The sequence below is a fragment of the Crinia signifera genome, chromosome 3 (assembly GCF_055691185.1).
Source record: "Crinia signifera chromosome 3, ASM5569118v1, whole genome shotgun sequence".
NCBI classification, from domain to species: domain Eukaryota; kingdom Metazoa; phylum Chordata; class Amphibia; order Anura; family Myobatrachidae; genus Crinia; species Crinia signifera.
In genome coordinates, this window is record NC_139219.1 from 338563501 (window position 1) to 338582501 (window position 19001).

Genomic DNA, 19001 nt, shown 5'->3' on the forward strand with positions numbered 1-19001 from the left:
TAGTTGTCATAATTAGCTAAGTCTGACTAAATATTTTTATATGTTGCATGACAAAAAACTATTTGTAACTGTGAAGGGTATATACAAATAAAATGAAAGATTAAAACATTTGGACTTTGAAGGGTATCTACAAATGAAATGAAAGGATAAAACATTTGGAGAATGGGAGCATCGTTCTCGCTACCTCTCGCATGCTAAGCGAGCGCTCTACCATCTGAGCTAATTCCCCATTGATGAATGACTTCTTTAAAAAAATGGCATTGGGAGATGATTTACTAACATATTATAAGGTGTATCTCCTTTAAAATGGTGTGAGTAGTTGGCATAATTAGCTAAGTCTGACTGAATATTTTTATATGTTGCATGACAAAAAACTATTTGTAACTGTGAATACAAATAAAATGAAAGATTAAAAGATTTGGACTGTGAAGGGTATCTACAAATGAAATGAAAGGCTAAATCATTTGGAGAATGCAAGCATCGATCTCGCTACCTCTCGCATGCTAAGTGAGCGCTCTACCGTCTGAGCTAATTCCCCATTGATGAATGACAACTTCAAAAAAAATGGCATTGGGAGATGATTTACTAACATATTATAAGGTGTCTCTCTTTTAAAATGGTGTGAGTAGTTGTCATAATTAGCTAAGTCTGACTAAATATTTTTATATGTTGCATGACAAAAAACTATTTGTAACTGTGAAGGGTATATACAAATAAAATTATAGATTAAAACATTTGGACTGTGAAGGGTATCTACAAATGAAATGAAAGGATAAAACATTTGGAGAATGCGAGCATCGATCTCGCTACCTCTCGCATGCTAAGCGAGCGCTCTAACATCTGAGCTAATTCACATTGATGAATGACAAGTTTAAAAAAAGGCATTGGGAGATCATTTACTAACATATTATAAGGTGTCTCTTTTAAAATGGTGTGAGTAGTTGTCATAATTAGCTAAGTCTAAATAAATATTTTTATATGTTGCATGACAAAAAAACTATGTGTAACTGTGAAGGGTATACACAAATAAAATGAAAGATTTAAAAATTTGCACTGTGAAGGGTATCTACAAATGAAATGAAAGGATAAAACATTTGGAGAATGCGAGCATCGATCTCGCTACCTCTCGCATGCTAAGCGAGCGCTCTACCATCTGAGCTAATTCCCCATTGATGAATGACAAGTTCAAAAAAAGGCATTGGGAGATCATTTACTAACATATTATAAGGTGTCTCTCTTTTAAAATGGTGTGAGTACTAGTCATAATTAGCTAAGTCTGACTAAATATTTTTATATGTTGCATGACAAAAAACTATTTGTAACTGTGAAGGGTATATACAAATAAAATGAAAGATTAAAACATTTGGACTGTGAAGGGTATCTACAAGTGAAATGAAAGGATAAAACATTTGGAGAATGCGAGCATCGATCTCGCTACCTCTCGCATGCTAAGCGAACGCTCTACCATCTGAGCTAAATCCCCATTGATGAATGACAACTTCAAAAAAATGGCATTGGGAGATGATTTACTAACATATTATAAGGTGTCTCTCTTTTAAAATGGTGTGAGTAGTTGGCATAATTAGCTAAGTCTGACTAAATATTTTTATATGTTGCATGACAAAAAACTATTTGTAACTGTGAAGGGTATATACAAATAAAATGAAAGATTAAAACATTTAGACTTTGAAGGGTATCTACAAATGAAATGAAAGGATAAAACATTTGGAGAATGCGAGCATCGATCTCGCTACCTCTCGCATGCTAAACGCTCTACCATCTGAGCTAATTCTCCATTGATGAAAGACTAGTTCAAAAAATGGCATTGGGAGATCATTTCCTAACATATTATAAGGTGTCTCTCTTTTAAAATGGTGTGAGTAGTTGTCATAATTAGCTAAGTCTGATTAAATATTTTTATATGTTGCATGACAAAAAACTATTTGTAACTGTGAAGGGTATATACAAATAAAATGTAAGATTAAAACATTTGGACTTTGAAGGGTATCTACAAATGAAATGAAAGGATAAAACATTTGGAGAATGCGAGCATCGATCTCGCTACCTCTCGCATGCTAAGCGAGCACTCTACCATCTGAGCTAATTCCCCATTGATGAATGACTACTTCAAAAAAAAGGCATTGGGAGATCATTTACTAACATATTATAAGGTGTCTCTCTTTTAAAATGGTGTGAGTAGTTGTCATAATTAGCTAAGTCTGATTAAATATTTTTATATGTTGCATGACAAAAAACTATTTGTAACTGTGAAGGGTATATACAAATAAAATGAAAGGATAAAACATTTTGAGAATGCGAGCATAGATCTCGCTACCTCTCGCATGCTAAGCGAGCGCTCTACCATCTGAGCTAATTCCCCATTGATGAATGACAAGTTCAAAAAAAGGCATTGGGAGATCATTTACTAACATATTATAAGGTGTCTCTTTTAAAATGGTGTGAGTAGTTGTCATATTAGCTAAGTCTGACTAAATATTTTTATATGTTGCATGACAAAAAACTATTTGTAACTGTGAAGGGTAAATACAAATAAAATGAAATATTAAAACATTTGGACTGTGAAGGGTATCTACAAATGAAATGAAAGGCTAAATCATTTGGAGAATGCGAGCATCGATCTCGCTACCTCTCGCATGCTAAGCGAGCGCTCTACCATCTGAGCTAATTCCCCATTGATGAAAAATAGTTCAAAAAATAGCATTGGGAGATCATTTTCTAACATATTATAAGGTGTCTCTCTTTTAAAATGGTGTGAGTAGTTGTCATAATTAGCTAAGTCTGACTAAATATTTTTATATGTTGCATGACAAAAAAACTATGTGTAACTGTGAAGGGTATACACAAATAAAATGAAAGATTAAAAAATTTGGACTGTGAAGGGTATCTACAAATGAAATGAAAGGCTAAATCATTTGGAGAATGCGAGCATCGATCTCGCTACCTCTCGCATGCTAAGCGAGCGCTCTACCATCTGAGCTAATTCCCCATTGATGAATAAAAACTTCAAAAAAATGGCATTGGGAGATGATTTACTAACATATTATAAGGTGTCTCTCTTTTAAAATGGTGTGAGTAGTTGGCATAATTAGCTAAGTCTGACTAAATATTTTTATATGTTGCATGACAAAAAACTATTTGTAACTGTGAAGGGTATATGCAAATAAAATGAAAGATTAAAACATTTGGACTTTGAAGGGTATCTACAAATGAAATGAAAGGATAAAACATTTGGAGAATGCGAGCATCGATCTCGCTACCTCTCGCATGCTAAACGCTCTACCATCTGAGCTAATTCCCCATTGATGAAAGACTAGTTCAAAAAATGGCATTGGGAGATCATTTTCTAACATATTATAAGGTGTCTCTCTTTTAAAATGGTGTGAGTAGTTGTCATAATTAGCTAAGTCTGACTAAATATTTTTATATGTTGCATGACAAAAAACTATTTGTAACTGTGAATACAAATAAAATGAAAGAATAAATCATTTGGACTTTGAAGGGTATCTACAAATGAAATGAAAGGATAAAAGATTTGGAGAATGCGAGCATCGATCTCGCTACCTCTCGCATGCTAAGCGAGCGCTCTTCCATCTGAGCTAATTCCCCATTGATGAATGACAAGTTCAAAAAAAGGCATTGGGAGATCATTTACTAACATATTATAAGGTGTCTCTCTTTTAAAATGGTGTGAGTACTAGTCATAATTAGCTAAGTCTGACTAAATATTTTTATATGTTGCATGACAAAAAACTATTTGTAACTGTGAAGGGTATATACAAATAAAATGAAAGATTAAAACATTTGGACTGTGAAGGGTATCTACAAATGAAATGAAAGGATAAAACATTTGGAGAATGCAAGCATCGATCTCGCTACCTCTCGCATGCTAAGCGAGCGCTCTACCATCTGAGCTAATTCCCCATTGATGAATGACAACTTCAAAAAAATGGCATTGGGAGATGATTTACTAACATATTATAAGGTGTCTCTCTTTTAAAATGGTGTGAGTAGTTGGCATAATTAGCTAAGTCTGACTAAATATTTTTATATGTTGCATGACAAAAAACTATTTGTAACTGTGAAGGGTATATACAAATAAAATGAAAGATTAAAACATTTGGACTTTGAAGGGTATCTACAAATGAAATGAAAGGATAAAACATTTGGAGAATGCGAGCATCGATCTCGCTACCTCTCGCATGCTAAGCGAGCGCTCTACCATCTGAGCTAAATCCCCATTGATGAATGACAAGTTCAAATAAAAGGCATTGGGAGATCATTTACTAACATAGTATAAGGTGTCTCTCTTTTAAAATGGTGTGAGTAGTTGTCATAATTAGCTAAGTCTGACTAAATATTTTTATATGTTGCATGACAAAAAAACTATGTGTAACTGTGAAGGGTATACACAAATAAAATGAAAGATTCAAAAATTTGGACTGTGAAGGGTATCTACAAATGAAATGAAAGGCTAAATCATTTGGAGAATGCGAGCATCGATCTCGCTACCTCTCGCATGCTAAGCGAGCGCTCTACCATCTGAGCTAATTCCCCATTGATGAATAAAAACTTCAAAAAAATGGCATTGGGAGATGATTTACTAACATATTATAAGGTGTCTCTCTTTTAAAATGGTGTGAGTAGTTGTCATAATTAGCTAAGTCTGACTAAATATTTTTATATGTTGCATGACAAAAAAACTATGTGTAACTGTGAATTGTATACACAAATAAAATGAAAGATTCAAAAATTTGGACTGTGAAGGGTATCTACAAATGAAATGAAAGGCTAAATCATTAGGAGAATGCGAGCATCGATCTCGCTACCTCTCGCATGCTAAGCGAGCGCTCTACAATCTGAGCTAATTCCCCATTGATGAATGTCAAGTTCAAAAAAAGGCATTGGGAGATCATTTACTAACATATTATAAGGTGTCTCTCTTTTAAAATGGTGTGAGTACTTGTCATAATTAGCTAAGTCTGACTAAATATTTTTATATGTTGCATTACAAAAAACTATTTGTAACTGTGAAGGGTATATACAAATAAAATGAAAGATTAAAACTTTTAAACTGTAAAGGGTATCTACAAATGAAATGAAAGGATAAAACATTTGGAGAATGTGAGCATCGATCTAGCTAACTCTCGCATGCTAATCGAGCGCTTTACCATCTGAGCTAATTCCCCATTGATGAATGACAAGTTCAAAAAAAAGGCATTGGGAGATCATTTACTAACATACTATAAGGTGTCTCTCTTTTAAAATGGTGTGAGTAGTTGTCATAATTAGCTAAGTCTGACTAAATATTTTTATATGTTGCATGACAAAAAAACTATTTGTAACTGTGAAGGGTATATACAAATAAAATGAAAGATTAAAACATTTAGACTTTGAAGGGTATCTACAAATGAAATGAAAGGATAAAACATTTGGAGAATGCGAGCATCGATCTCGCTACCTCTCGCATGCTAAGCGAGCGCTCTACCATCTGAGCTAATTCCCCATTGATGAATGACTACTTCAAAAAAATGGCATTGGGAGATGATTTACTAACATATTATAAGGTGTCTCTCTTTTAAAATGGTGTGAGTAGTTGTCATAATTAGCTAAGTCTGACTAAATATTTTTATATGTTGCATGACAAAAAACTATTTGTAACTGTGAATACAAATAAAATGAAAGATTAAAACTTTTAAACTGTGAAGGGTATCTACAAATGAAATGAAAGGATAAAACATTTGGAGAATGTGAGCATCGATCTCGCTACCTCTCGCATGCTAAGCGAGCGCTCTAACATCTGAGCTAATTCACATTGATGAATGACAAGTTTAAAAAAAGGCATTGGGAGATCATTTACTAACATATTATAAGGTGTCTCTTTTAAAATGGTGTGAGTAGTTGTCATAATTAGCTAAGTCTAAATAAATATTTTTATATGTTGCATGACAAAAAAACTATGTGTAACTGTGAAGGGTATACACAAATAAAATGAAAGATTCAAAAATTTGCACTGTGAAGGGTATCTACAAATGAAATGAAAGGATAAAACATTTGGAGAATGCGAGCATCGATCTCGCTACCTCTCGCATGCTAAGCGAGCGCTCTACCATCTGAGCTAATTCCCCATTGATGAATGACAAGTTCAAAAAAAGGCATTGGGAGATCATTTACTAACATATTATAAGGTGTCTCTCTTTTAAAATGGTGTGAGTACTAGTCATAATTAGCTAAGTCTGACTAAATATTTTTATATGTTGCATGACAAAAAACTATTTGTAACTGTGAAGGGTATATACAAATAAAATGAAAGATTAAAACATTTGGACTGTGAAGGGTATCTACAAGTGAAATGAAAGGATAAAACATTTGGAGAATGCGAGCATCGATCTCGCTACCTCTCGCATGCTAAGCGAACGCTCTACCATCTGAGCTAAATCCCCATTGATGAATGACAACTTCAAAAAAATGGCATTGGGAGATGATTTACTAACATATTATAAGGTGTCTCTCTTTTAAAATGGTGTGAGTAGTTGGCATAATTAGCTAAGTCTGACTAAATATTTTTATATGTTGCATGACAAAAAACTATTTGTAACTGTGAAGGGTATATACAAATAAAATGAAAGATTAAAACATTTAGACTTTGAAGGGTATCTACAAATGAAATGAAAGGATAAAACATTTGGAGAATGCGAGCATCGATCTCGCTACCTCTCGCATGCTAAACGCTCTACCATCTGAGCTAATTCTCCATTGATGAAAGACTAGTTCAAAAAATGGCATTGGGAGATCATTTCCTAACATATTATAAGGTGTCTCTCTTTTAAAATGGTGTGAGTAGTTGTCATAATTAGCTAAGTCTGATTAAATATTTTTATATGTTGCATGACAAAAAACTATTTGTAACTGTGAAGGGTATATACAAATAAAATGAAAGATTAAAACATTTGGACTGTGAAGGGTATCTACAAATGAAATGAAAGGCTAAATCATTTGGAGAATGCGAGCATCGATCTCGCTACCTCTCGCATGCTAAGCGAGCGCTCTACCATCTGAGCTAATTCCCCATTTATGAATAACAACTTCAAAAAAATGGCATTGGGAGATGATTTACTAACATATTATAAGGTGTCTCTCTTTTAAAATGGTGTGAGTAGTTGTCATAATTAGCTAAGTCTGATTAAATATTTTTATATGTTGCATGACAAAAAACTATTTGTAACTGTGAAGGGTATATACAAATAAAATGAAAGATTAAAACATTTGGACTTTGAAGGGTATCTACAAATGAAATGAAAGGATAAAACATTTGGAGAATGCGAGCATCGATCTCGCTACCTCTCGCATGCTAAGCGAGCACTCTACCATCTGAGCTAATTCCCCATTGATGAATGACTACTTCAAAAAAATGGCATTGGGAGATGATTTACTAACATATTATGAGGTGTCTCTCCTTTAAAATGGTGTGAGTAGTTGGCATAATTAGCTAAGTCTGACTAAATATTTTTATATGTTGCATGACAAAAAACTATTTGTAACTGTGAATACAAATAAAATGAAAGATTAAAACATTTGGACTGTGTAGGGTATCTACAAATGAAATGAAAGGATAAAACATTTGGAGATTGAGAGCATCGATCTCGCTACCTCTCGCATGCTAAGCGAGCGCTCTACCATCTGAGCTAATTCCCCATTGATGAATGATAACTTCAAAAAAATGGCATTGGGAGATGATTTACTAACATATTATAAGGTGTCTCTCTTTTAAAATGGTGTGAGTAGTTGGCATAATTAGCTAAGTCTGACTAAATATTTTTATATGTTGCATGACAAAAAACTATTTGTAACTGTGAAGGGTATATACAAATAAAGTGAAAGATTAAAACATTTGGACTTTGAAGGGTATCTACAAATTAAATGAAAGGATAAAACATTTGGAGAATGCGAGCATCGATCTCGCTACCTCTCGCATGCTAAACGCTCTACCATCTGAGCTAATTCCCCATTGATGAAAGACTTTTTTAAAAAAATGGCATTGGGAGATGATTTACTAACATATTATAAGGTGTATCTCCTTTAAAATGGTGTGAGTAGTTGGCATAATTAGCTAAGTCTGACTGAATATTTTTATATGTTGCATGACAAAAAACTATTTGTAACTGTGAAGGGTATATACAAATAAAATGAAAGATTAAAACATTTGGACTTTGAAGGGTATCTACAAATGAAATGAAAGGATAAAACAGTTGGAGAATGCGAGCATCGATCTTGCTACCTCTCGCATGCTAAGCGAGCGCTCTACCGTCTGAGCTAATTCCCCATTGATGAATGATAACTTCAAAAAAATGGCATTGGGAGATGATTTACTAACATATTATAAGGTGTCTCTCTTTTAAAATGGTGTGAGTAGTTGGCATAATTAGCTAAGTCTGACTGGATATTTTTATATGTTGCATGACAAAAAACTATTTGTAACTGTGAAGGGTATATACAAATAAAATGATAGATTAAAACATTTGGACTGTGAAGGGTATCTACAAATGAAATGAAAGGATAAAACATTTGGAGAATGCGAGCATCGATCTCGCTACCTCTCGCATGCTAAGCGAGCGCTCTACCATCTGAGCTAATTCCCTATTGATGAATGACTTCTTTAAAAAAATGGCATTGGGAGATGATTTACTAACATATTATAAGGTGTCTCTCTTTTAAAATGGTGTGAGTAGTTGGCATAATTAGCTAAGTCTGACTAAATATTTTTATATGTTGCATGACAAAAAACTATTTGTAACTGTGAAGGGTATATACAAATAAAGTGAAAGATTAAAACATTTGGACTTTGAACGGTATCTACAAATTAAATGAAAGGATAAAACATTTGGAGAATGCGAGCATCGATCTCGCTACCTCTCGCATGCTAAACGCTCTACCATCTGAGCTAATTCCCCATTGATGAAAGACTAGTTCAAAAAATGGCATTGGGAGATCATTTTCTAACATATTATAAGGTGTCTCTCTTTTAAAATGGTGTGAGTAGTTGGCATAATTAGCTAAGTCTGACTGGATATTTTTATATGTTGCATGACAAAAAACTATTTGTAACTGTGAATACAAATAAAATGAAAGATTAAAAGATTGGGACTGTGAAGGGTATCTACAAATTAAATGAAAGGCTAAATCATTTGGAGAATGCGAGCATCGATCTCGCTACCTCTCGCATGCTAAGTGAGCGCTCTACCATCTGAGCTAATTCCCCATTGATGAACGACAAGTTCAAATGAAAGGCATTGGGAGATCATTTACTAACATATTATAAGGTGTCTCTCTTTTAAAATGGTGTGAGTAGATGTCATAATTAGCTAAGTCTGACTAAATATTTTTATATGTTGCATGACAAAAAAAATATGTGTAGCTGTGAAGGGTATACACAAATAAAATGAAAGATTCAAAAATTTGGACTGTGAAGGGTATCTACAAATGAAATGAAAGGCTAAATCATTTGGAGAATGCGAGCATCGATCTCGCTACCTCTCGCATGCTAAGCGAGCGCTTTACCATCTGAGCTAATTCCCCATTGATGAACAAAAACTTCAAAAAATGGCATTGGGAGATGATTTACTAACATATTATAAGGTGTCTCTCTTTTAAAATGGTGTGAGTAGTTGGCATAATTAGCTAAGTCTGACTAAATATTTTTATATGTTGCATGACAAAAAACTATTTGTAACTGTGAAGGGTATATACAAATAAAGTGAAAGATTAAAACATTTGGACTTTGAAGGGTATCTACAAATGAAATGAAAGGATAAAACATTTGGAGAATGCGAGCATCGATCTCGCTACCTCTCGCATGCTAAACACTCTACCATCTAAGCTAATTCCCCATTGATGAAAGACTAGTTCAAAAAATGGCATTGGGAGATCATTTTCTAACATATTATAAGGTGTCTCTCTTTTAAAATGGTGTGAGTAGTTGTCATAATTAGCTAAGTCTGATTAAATATTTTTATATGTTGCATGACAAAAAACTATTTGTAACTGTGAAGGGTATATACAAATAAAATGAAAGATTAAAACATTTGGACTGTGAAGGGTATCTACAAATGAAATGAAAGGCTAAATCATTTGGAGAATGCGAGCATCGATCTCGCTACCTCTCGCATGCTAAGCGAGCGCTCTACCATCTGAGCTAATTCCCCATTGATGAATGACAACTTCAAAAAAATGGCATTGGGAGATGATTTACTAACATATTATAAGGTGTCTCTCTTTTAAAATGGTGTGAGTAGTTGTCATAATTAGCTAAGTCTGACTAAATATTTTTATATGTTGCATGACAAAAAACTATTTGTAACTGTGAAGGGTATATATAAATAAAATGAAAGATTAAAACATTTGGACTTTGAAGGGTATCTACAAATGAAATGAAAGGATAAAACATTTGGAGAATGGGAGCATCGTTCTCGCTACCTCTCGCATGCTAAGCGAGCGCTCTACCATCTGAGCTAATTCCCCATTGATGAATGACTTCTTTAAAAAAATGGCATTGGGAGATGATTTACTAACATATTATAAGGTGTATCTCCTTTAAAATGGTGTGAGTAGTTGGCATAATTAGCTAAGTCTGACTGAATATTTTTATATGTTGCATGACAAAAAACTATTTGTAACTGTGAATACAAATAAAATGAAAGATTAAAAGATTTGGACTGTGAAGGGTATCTACAAATGAAATGAAAGGCTAAATCATTTGGAGAATGCAAGCATCGATCTCGCTACCTCTCGCATGCTAAGTGAGCGCTCTACCGTCTGAGCTAATTCCCCATTGATGAATGACAACTTCAAAAAAAATGGCATTGGGAGATGATTTACTAACATATTATAAGGTGTCTCTCTTTTAAAATGGTGTGAGTAGTTGTCATAATTAGCTAAGTCTGACTAAATATTTTTATATGTTGCATGACAAAAAACTATTTGTAACTGTGAAGGGTATATACAAATAAAATTATAGATTAAAACATTTGGACTGTGAAGGGTATCTACAAATGAAATGAAAGGATAAAACATTTGGAGAATGCGAGCATCGATCTCGCTACCTCTCGCATGCTAAGCGAGCGCTCTAACATCTGAGCTAATTCACATTGATGAATGACAAGTTTAAAAAAAGGCATTGGGAGATCATTTACTAACATATTATAAGGTGTCTCTTTTAAAATGGTGTGAGTAGTTGTCATAATTAGCTAAGTCTAAATAAATATTTTTATATGTTGCATGACAAAAAAACTATGTGTAACTGTGAAGGGTATACACAAATAAAATGAAATATTAAAACATTTGGACTGTGAAGGGTATCTACAAATGAAATGAAAGGCTAAATCATTTGGAGAATGCGAGCATCGATCTCGCTACCTCTCGCATGCTAAGCGAGCGCTCTACCATCTGAGCTAATTCCCCATTGATGAAAGACTAGTTCAAAAAATAGCATTGGGAGATCATTTTCTAACATATTATAAGGTGTCTCTCTTTTAAAATGGTGTGAGTAGTTGTCATAATTAGCTAAGTCTGACTAAATATTTTTATATGTTGCATGACAAAAAAACTATGTGTAACTGTGAAGGGTATACACAAATAAAATGAAAGATTAAAAAATTTGGACTGTGAAGGGTATCTACAAATGAAATGAAAGGCTAAATCATTTGGAGAATGCGAGCATCGATCTCGCTACCTCTCGCATGCTAAGCGAGCGCTCTACCATCTGAGCTAATTCCCCATTGATGAATAAAAACTTCAAAAAAATGGCATTGGGAGATGATTTACTAACATATTATAAGGTGTCTCTCTTTTAAAATGGTGTGAGTAGTTGGCATAATTAGCTAAGTCTGACTAAATATTTTTATATGTTGCATGACAAAAAACTATTTGTAACTGTGAAGGGTATATGCAAATAAAATGAAAGATTAAAACATTTGGACTTTGAAGGGTATCTACAAATGAAATGAAAGGATAAAACATTTGGAGAATGCGAGCATCGATCTCGCTACCTCTCGCATGCTAAACGCTCTACCATCTGAGCTAATTCCCCATTGATGAAAGACTAGTTCAAAAAATGGCATTGGGAGATCATTTTCTAACATATTATAAGGTGTCTCTCTTTTAAAATGGTGTGAGTAGTTGTCATAATTAGCTAAGTCTGACTAAATATTTTTATATGTTGCATGACAAAAAACTATTTGTAACTGTGAATACAAATAAAATGAAAGAATAAATCATTTGGACTTTGAAGGGTATCTACAAATGAAATGAAAGGATAAAAGATTTGGAGAATGCGAGCATCGATCTCGCTACCTCTCGCATGCTAAGCGAGCGCTCTTCCATCTGAGCTAATTCCCCATTGATGAATGACAAGTTCAAAAAAAGGCATTGGGAGATCATTTACTAACATATTATAAGGTGTCTCTCTTTTAAAATGGTGTGAGTACTAGTCATAATTAGCTAAGTCTGACTAAATATTTTTATATGTTGCATGACAAAAAACTATTTGTAACTGTGAAGGGTATATACAAATAAAATGAAAGATTAAAACATTTGGACTGTGAAGGGTATCTACAAATGAAATGAAAGGATAAAACATTTGGAGAATGCGAGCATCGATCTCGCTACCTCTCGCATGCTAAGCGAGCGCTCTACCATCTGAGCTAATTCCCCATTGATGAATGACAACTTCAAAAAAATGGCATTGGGAGATGATTTACTAACATATTATAAGGTGTCTCTCTTTTAAAATGGTGTGAGTAGTTGGCATAATTAGCTAAGTCTGACTAAATATTTTTATATGTTGCATGACAAAAAACTATTTGTAACTGTGAAGGGTATATACAAATAAAATGAAAGATTAAAACATTTGGACTTTGAAGGGTATCTACAAATGAAATGAAAGGATAAAACATTTGGAGAATGCGAGCATCGATCTCGCTACCTCTCGCATGCTAAGCGAGCGCTCTACCATCTGAGCTAAATCCCCATTGATGAATGACAAGTTCAAATAAAAGGCATTGGGAGATCATTTACTAACATAGTATAAGGTGTCTCTCTTTTAAAATGGTGTGAGTAGTTGTCATAATTAGCTAAGTCTGACTAAATATTTTTATATGTTGCATGACAAAAAAACTATGTGTAACTGTGAAGGGTATACACAAATAAAATGAAAGATTCAAAAATTTGGACTGTGAAGGGTATCTACAAATGAAATGAAAGGCTAAATCATTTGGAGAATGCAAGCATCGATCTCGCTACCTCTCGCATGCTAAGCGAGCGCTCTACCATCTGAGCTAATTCCCCATTGATGAATAAAAACTTCAAAAAAATGGCATTGGGAGATCATTTACTAACATATTATAAGGTGTCTCTCTTTTAAAATGGTGTGAGTAGTTGTCATAATTAGCTAAGTCTGACTAAATATTTTTATATGTTGCATGACAAAAAAACTATGTGTAACTGTGCAGGGTATACACAAATAAAATGAAAGATCCAAAAATTTGGACTGTGAAGGGTATCTACAAATGAAATGAACGGCTAAATCATTTGGAGAATGCGAGCATCGATCTCGCTACCTCTCGCATGCTAAGCGAGCGCTCTACCATCTGAGCTAATTCCCCATTGATGAATAAAAACTTCAAAAAAATGGCATTGGGAGATGATTTACTAACATATTATAAGGTGTCTCTCTTTTAAAATGGTGTGAGTAGTTGTCATAATTAGCTAAGTCTGACTAAATATTTTTATATGTTGCATGACAAAAAAACTATGTGTAACTGTGAATTGTATACACAAATAAAATGAAAGATTCAAAAATTTGGACTGTGAAGGGTATCTACAAATGAAATGAAAGGCTAAATCATTAGGAGAATGCGAGCATCGATCTCGCTACCTCTCGCATGCTAAGCGAGCGCTCTACAATCTGAGCTAATTCCCCATTGATGAATGTCAAGTTCAAAAAAAGGCATTGGGAGATCATTTACTAACATATTATAAGGTGTCTCTCTTTTAAAATGGTGTGAGTACTTGTCATAATTAGCTAAGTCTGACTAAATATTTTTATATGTTGCATTACAAAAAACTATTTGTAACTGTGAAGGGTATATACAAATAAAATGAAAGATTAAAACTTTTAAACTGTAAAGGGTATCTACAAATGAAATGAAAGGATAAAACATTTGGAGAATGTGAGCATCGATCTAGCTAACTCTCGCATGCTAATCGAGCGCTTTACCATCTGAGCTAATTCCCCATTGATGAATGACAAGTTCAAAAAAAAGGCATTGGGAGATCATTTACTAACATACTATAAGGTGTCTCTCTTTTAAAATGGTGTGAGTAGTTGTCATAATTAGCTAAGTCTGACTAAATATTTTTATATGTTGCATGACAAAAAAACTATTTGTAACTGTGAAGGGTATATACAAATAAAATGAAAGATTAAAACATTTAGACTTTGAAGGGTATCTACAAATGAAATGAAAGGATAAAACATTTGGAGAATGCGAGCATCGATCTCGCTACCTCTCGCATGCTAAGCGAGCGCTCTACCATCTGAGCTAATTCCCCATTGATGAATGACTACTTCAAAAAAATGGCATTGGGAGATGATTTACTAACATATTATAAGGTGTCTCTCTTTTAAAATGGTGTGAGTAGTTGTCATAATTAGCTAAGTCTGACTAAATATTTTTATATGTTGCATGACAAAAAACTATTTGTAACTGTGAATACAAATAAAATGAAAGATTAAAACTTTTAAACTGTGAAGGGTATCTACAAATGAAATGAAAGGATAAAACATTTGGAGAATGTGAGCATCGATCTCGCTACCTCTCGCATGCTAAGCGAGCGCTCTAACATCTGAGCTAATTCACATTGATGAATGACAAGTTTAAAAAAAGGCATTGGGAGATCATTTACTAACATATTATAAGGTGTCTCTTTTAAAATGGTGTGAGTAGTTGTCATAATTAGCTAAGTCTAAATAAATATTTTTATATGTTGCATGACAAAAAAACTATGTGTAACTGTGAAGGGTATACACAAATAAAATGAAAGATTCAAAAATTTGCACTGTGAAGGGTATCTACAAATGAAATGAAAGGATAAAACATTTGGAGAATGCGAGCATCGATCTCGCTACCTCTCGCATGCTAAGCGAGCGCTCTACCATCTGAGCTAATTCCCCATTGATGAATGACAAGTTCAAAAAAAGGCATTGGGAGATCATTTACTAACATATTATAAGGTGTCTCTCTTTTAAAATGGTGTGAGTACTAGTCATAATTAGCTAAGTCTGACTAAATATTTTTATATGTTGCATGACAAAAAACTATTTGTAACTGTGAAGGGTATATACAAATAAAATGAAAGATTAAAACATTTGCACTGTGAAGGGTATCTACAAGTGAAATGAAAGGATAAAACATTTGGAGAATGCGAGCATCGATCTCGCTACCTCTCGCATGCTAAGCGAACGCTCTACCATCTGAGCTAAATCCCCATTGATGAATGACAACTTCAAAAAAATGGCATTGGGAGATGATTTACTAACATATTATAAGGTGTCTCTCTTTTAAAATGGTGTGAGTAGTTGGCATAATTAGCTAAGTCTGACTAAATATTTTTATATGTTGCATGACAAAAAACTATTTGTAACTGTGAAGGGTATATACAAATAAAATGAAAGATTAAAACATTTAGACTTTGAAGGGTATCTACAAATGAAATGAAAGGATAAAACATTTGGAGAATGCGAGCATCGATCTCGCTACCTCTCGCATGCTAAACGCTCTACCATCTGAGCTAATTCTCCATTGATGAAAGACTAGTTCAAAAAATGGCATTGGGAGATCATTTCCTAACATATTATAAGGTGTCTCTCTTTTAAAATGGTGTGAGTAGTTGTCATAATTAGCTAAGTCTGATTAAATATTTTTATATGTTGCATGACAAAAAACTATTTGTAACTGTGAAGGGTATATACAAATAAAATGAAAGATTAAAACATTTGGACTGTGAAGGGTATCTACAAATGAAATGAAAGGCTAAATCATTTGGAGAATGCGAGCATCGATCTCACTACCTCTCGCATGCTAAGCGAGCGCTCTACCATCTGAGCTAATTCCCCATTTATGAATAACAACTTCAAAAAAATGGCATTGGGAGATGATTTACTAACATATTATAAGGTGTCTCTCTTTTAAAATGGTGTGAGTAGTTGTCATAATTAGCTAAGTCTGATTAAATATTTTTATATGTTGCATGACAAAAAACTATTTGTAACTGTGAAGGGTATATACAAATAAAATGTAAGATTAAAACATTTGGACTTTGAAGGGTATCTACAAATGAAATGAAAGGATAAAACATTTGGAGAATGCGAGCATCGATCTCGCTACCTCTCGCATGCTAAGCGAGCACTCTACCATCTGAGCTAATTCCCCATTGATGAATGACTACTTCAAAAAAATGGCATTGGGAGATGATTTACTAACATATTATGAGGTGTCTCTCCTTTAAAATGGTGTGAGTAGTTGGCATAATTAGCTAAGTCTGACTAAATATTTTTATATGTTGCATGACAAAAAACTATTTGTAACTGTGAATACAAATAAAATGAAAGATTAAAACATTTGGACTGTGTAGGGTATCTACAAATGAAATGAAAGGATAAAACATTTGGAGATTGAGAGCATCGATCTTGCTACCTCTCGCATGCTAAGCGAGCGCTCTACCATCTGAGCTAATTCCCCATTGATGAAAGACTTTTTTAAAAAAATGGCATTGGGAGATGATTTACTAACATATTATAAGGTGTATCTCCTTTAAAATGGTGTGAGTAGTTGGCATAATTAGCTAAGTCTGACTGAATATTTTTATATGTTGCATGACAAAAAACTATTTGTAACTGTGAAGGGTATATACAAATAAAATGAAAGATTAAAACATTTGGACTTTGAAGGGTATCTACAAATGAAATGAAAGGATAAAACAGTTGGAGAATGCGAGCATCGATCTTGCTACCTCTCGCATGCTAAGCGAGCGCTCTACCGTCTGAGCTAATTCCCCATTGATGAATGATAACTTCAAAAAAATGGCATTGGGAGATGATTTACTAACATATTATAAGGTGTCTCTCTTTTAAAATGGTGTGAGTAGTTGGCATAATTAGCTAAGTCTGACTGGATATTTTTATATGTTGCATGACAAAAAACTATTTGTAACTGTGAAGGGTATATACAAATAAAATGATAGATTAAAACATTTGGACTGTGAAGGGTATCTACAAATGAAATGAAAGGATAAAACATTTGGAGAATGCGAGCATCGATCTCGCTACCTCTCGCATGCTAAGCGAGCGCTCTACCATCTGAGCTAATTCCCCATTGATGAATGACTTCTTTAAAAAAATGGCATTGGGAGATGATTTACTAACATATTATAAGGTGTCTCTCTTTTAAAATGGTGTGAGTAGTTGGCATAATTAGCTAAGTCTGACTAAATATTTTTATATGTTGCATGACAAAAAACTATTTGTAACTGTGAAGGGTATATACAAATAAAGTGAAAGATTAAAACATTTGGACTTTGAAGGGTATCTACAAATTAAATGAAAGGATAAAACATTTGGAGAATGCGAGCATCGATCTCGCTACCTCTCGCATGCTAAACGCTCTACCATCTGAGCTAATTCCCCATTGATGAAAGACTAGTTCAAAAAATGGCATTGGGAGATCATTTTCTAACATATTATAAGGTGTCTCTCTTTTAAAATGGTGTGAGTAGTTGTCATAATTAGCTAAGTCTGATTAAATATTTTTATATGTTGCATGACAAAAAACTATTTGTAACTGTGAAGGGTATATACAAATAAAATGAAAGATTAAAACATTTGGACTGTGAAGGGTATCTACAAATGAAATGAAAGGCTAAATCATTTGGAGAATGCGAGCATCGATCTCGCTACCTCTCGCATGCTAAGCGAGCGCTCTACCATCTGAGCTAATTCCCCATTGATGAATGACAACTTAAAAAAAAATGGCATTGGGAGATGATTTACTAACATATTATAAGGTGTCTCTCTTTTAAAATGGTGTGAGTAGTTGTCATAATTAGCTAAGTCTGACTAAATATTTTTATATGTTGCATGACAAAAAACTATTTGTAACTGTGAAGGGTATATACAAATAAAATGAAAGATTAAAACATTTGGACTTTGAAGGGTATCTACAAATGAAATGAAAGGATAAAACATTTGGAGAATGGGAGCATCGTTCTCGCTACCTCTCGCATGCTAAGCGAGCGCTCTACCATCTGAGCTAATTCCCCATTGATGAATGACTTCTTTAAAAAAATGGCATTGGGAGATGATTTACTAACATATTATAAGGTGTATCTCCTTTAAAATGGTGTGAGTAGTTGGCATAATTAGCTAAGTCTGACTGAATATTTTTATATGTTGCATGACAAAAAACTATTTGTAACTGTGAATACAAATAAAATGAAAGATTAAAAGATTTGGACTGTGAAGGGTATCTACAAATGAAATGAAAGGCTAAATCATTTGGAGAATGCAAGCATCGATCTCGCTACCTCTCGCATGCTAAGTGAGCGCTCTACCGTCTGAGCTAATTCCCCATTGATGAATGACAACTTCAAAAAAAATGGCATTGGGAGATGATTTACTAACATATTATAAGGTGTCTCTCTTTTAAAATGGTGTGAGTAGTTGTCATAATTAGCTAAGTCTGACTAAATATTTTTATATGTTGCATGACAAAAAACTATTTGTAACTGTGAAGGGTATATACAAATAAAATGATAGATTAAAACATTTGGACTGTGAAGGGTATCTACAAATGAAATGAAAGGATAAAACATTTGGAGAATGCGAGCATCGATCTCGCTACCTCTCGCATGCTAAGCGAGCGCTCTAACAT

General features: G+C 33.7%; 21 non-coding genes across 21 annotated transcripts; all 21 read right to left on the minus strand.

Annotated features, from left to right (window-relative positions):
• Positions 1-1095: 1095 nt before the first annotated feature.
• TRNAA-AGC (transfer RNA alanine (anticodon AGC)) lies at positions 1096-1168 on the minus strand. The gene has a single exon. It is a non-coding gene; the product is annotated as a tRNA-Ala (tRNA).
• Positions 1169-2037: 869 nt separating this feature from the next.
• On the minus strand, positions 2038-2110 carry TRNAA-AGC (transfer RNA alanine (anticodon AGC)). Its single transcript has one exon. It is a non-coding gene; the product is annotated as a tRNA-Ala (tRNA).
• Positions 2111-2619: 509 nt separating this feature from the next.
• Positions 2620-2692, minus strand: TRNAA-AGC (transfer RNA alanine (anticodon AGC)). The gene has a single exon. It is a non-coding gene; the product is annotated as a tRNA-Ala (tRNA).
• Positions 2693-2934: 242 nt separating this feature from the next.
• TRNAA-AGC (transfer RNA alanine (anticodon AGC)) lies at positions 2935-3007 on the minus strand. Its single transcript has one exon. It is a non-coding gene; the product is annotated as a tRNA-Ala (tRNA).
• Positions 3008-4185: 1178 nt separating this feature from the next.
• On the minus strand, positions 4186-4258 carry TRNAA-AGC (transfer RNA alanine (anticodon AGC)). Its single transcript has one exon. It is a non-coding gene; the product is annotated as a tRNA-Ala (tRNA).
• A 244-nt stretch (positions 4259-4502) lies between these two features.
• Positions 4503-4575, minus strand: TRNAA-AGC (transfer RNA alanine (anticodon AGC)). Its single transcript has one exon. It is a non-coding gene; the product is annotated as a tRNA-Ala (tRNA).
• Positions 4576-5451: 876 nt separating this feature from the next.
• On the minus strand, positions 5452-5524 carry TRNAA-AGC (transfer RNA alanine (anticodon AGC)). The gene has a single exon. It is a non-coding gene; the product is annotated as a tRNA-Ala (tRNA).
• Positions 5525-6073: 549 nt separating this feature from the next.
• Positions 6074-6146, minus strand: TRNAA-AGC (transfer RNA alanine (anticodon AGC)). Its single transcript has one exon. It is a non-coding gene; the product is annotated as a tRNA-Ala (tRNA).
• An 869-nt stretch (positions 6147-7015) lies between these two features.
• Positions 7016-7088, minus strand: TRNAA-AGC (transfer RNA alanine (anticodon AGC)). Its single transcript has one exon. It is a non-coding gene; the product is annotated as a tRNA-Ala (tRNA).
• A 243-nt stretch (positions 7089-7331) lies between these two features.
• Positions 7332-7404, minus strand: TRNAA-AGC (transfer RNA alanine (anticodon AGC)). The gene has a single exon. It is a non-coding gene; the product is annotated as a tRNA-Ala (tRNA).
• A 2743-nt stretch (positions 7405-10147) lies between these two features.
• On the minus strand, positions 10148-10220 carry TRNAA-AGC (transfer RNA alanine (anticodon AGC)). The gene has a single exon. It is a non-coding gene; the product is annotated as a tRNA-Ala (tRNA).
• Positions 10221-11402: 1182 nt separating this feature from the next.
• Positions 11403-11475, minus strand: TRNAA-AGC (transfer RNA alanine (anticodon AGC)). Its single transcript has one exon. It is a non-coding gene; the product is annotated as a tRNA-Ala (tRNA).
• Positions 11476-11718: 243 nt separating this feature from the next.
• Positions 11719-11791, minus strand: TRNAA-AGC (transfer RNA alanine (anticodon AGC)). Its single transcript has one exon. It is a non-coding gene; the product is annotated as a tRNA-Ala (tRNA).
• An 862-nt stretch (positions 11792-12653) lies between these two features.
• Positions 12654-12726, minus strand: TRNAA-AGC (transfer RNA alanine (anticodon AGC)). Its single transcript has one exon. It is a non-coding gene; the product is annotated as a tRNA-Ala (tRNA).
• Positions 12727-12969: 243 nt separating this feature from the next.
• TRNAA-AGC (transfer RNA alanine (anticodon AGC)) lies at positions 12970-13042 on the minus strand. Its single transcript has one exon. It is a non-coding gene; the product is annotated as a tRNA-Ala (tRNA).
• Positions 13043-13603: 561 nt separating this feature from the next.
• On the minus strand, positions 13604-13676 carry TRNAA-AGC (transfer RNA alanine (anticodon AGC)). The gene has a single exon. It is a non-coding gene; the product is annotated as a tRNA-Ala (tRNA).
• An 876-nt stretch (positions 13677-14552) lies between these two features.
• Positions 14553-14625, minus strand: TRNAA-AGC (transfer RNA alanine (anticodon AGC)). Its single transcript has one exon. It is a non-coding gene; the product is annotated as a tRNA-Ala (tRNA).
• A 549-nt stretch (positions 14626-15174) lies between these two features.
• On the minus strand, positions 15175-15247 carry TRNAA-AGC (transfer RNA alanine (anticodon AGC)). Its single transcript has one exon. It is a non-coding gene; the product is annotated as a tRNA-Ala (tRNA).
• Positions 15248-16432: 1185 nt separating this feature from the next.
• TRNAA-AGC (transfer RNA alanine (anticodon AGC)) lies at positions 16433-16505 on the minus strand. The gene has a single exon. It is a non-coding gene; the product is annotated as a tRNA-Ala (tRNA).
• Positions 16506-17373: 868 nt separating this feature from the next.
• On the minus strand, positions 17374-17446 carry TRNAA-AGC (transfer RNA alanine (anticodon AGC)). The gene has a single exon. It is a non-coding gene; the product is annotated as a tRNA-Ala (tRNA).
• Positions 17447-18000: 554 nt separating this feature from the next.
• TRNAA-AGC (transfer RNA alanine (anticodon AGC)) lies at positions 18001-18073 on the minus strand. The gene has a single exon. It is a non-coding gene; the product is annotated as a tRNA-Ala (tRNA).
• Positions 18074-19001: the final 928 nt, after the last annotated feature.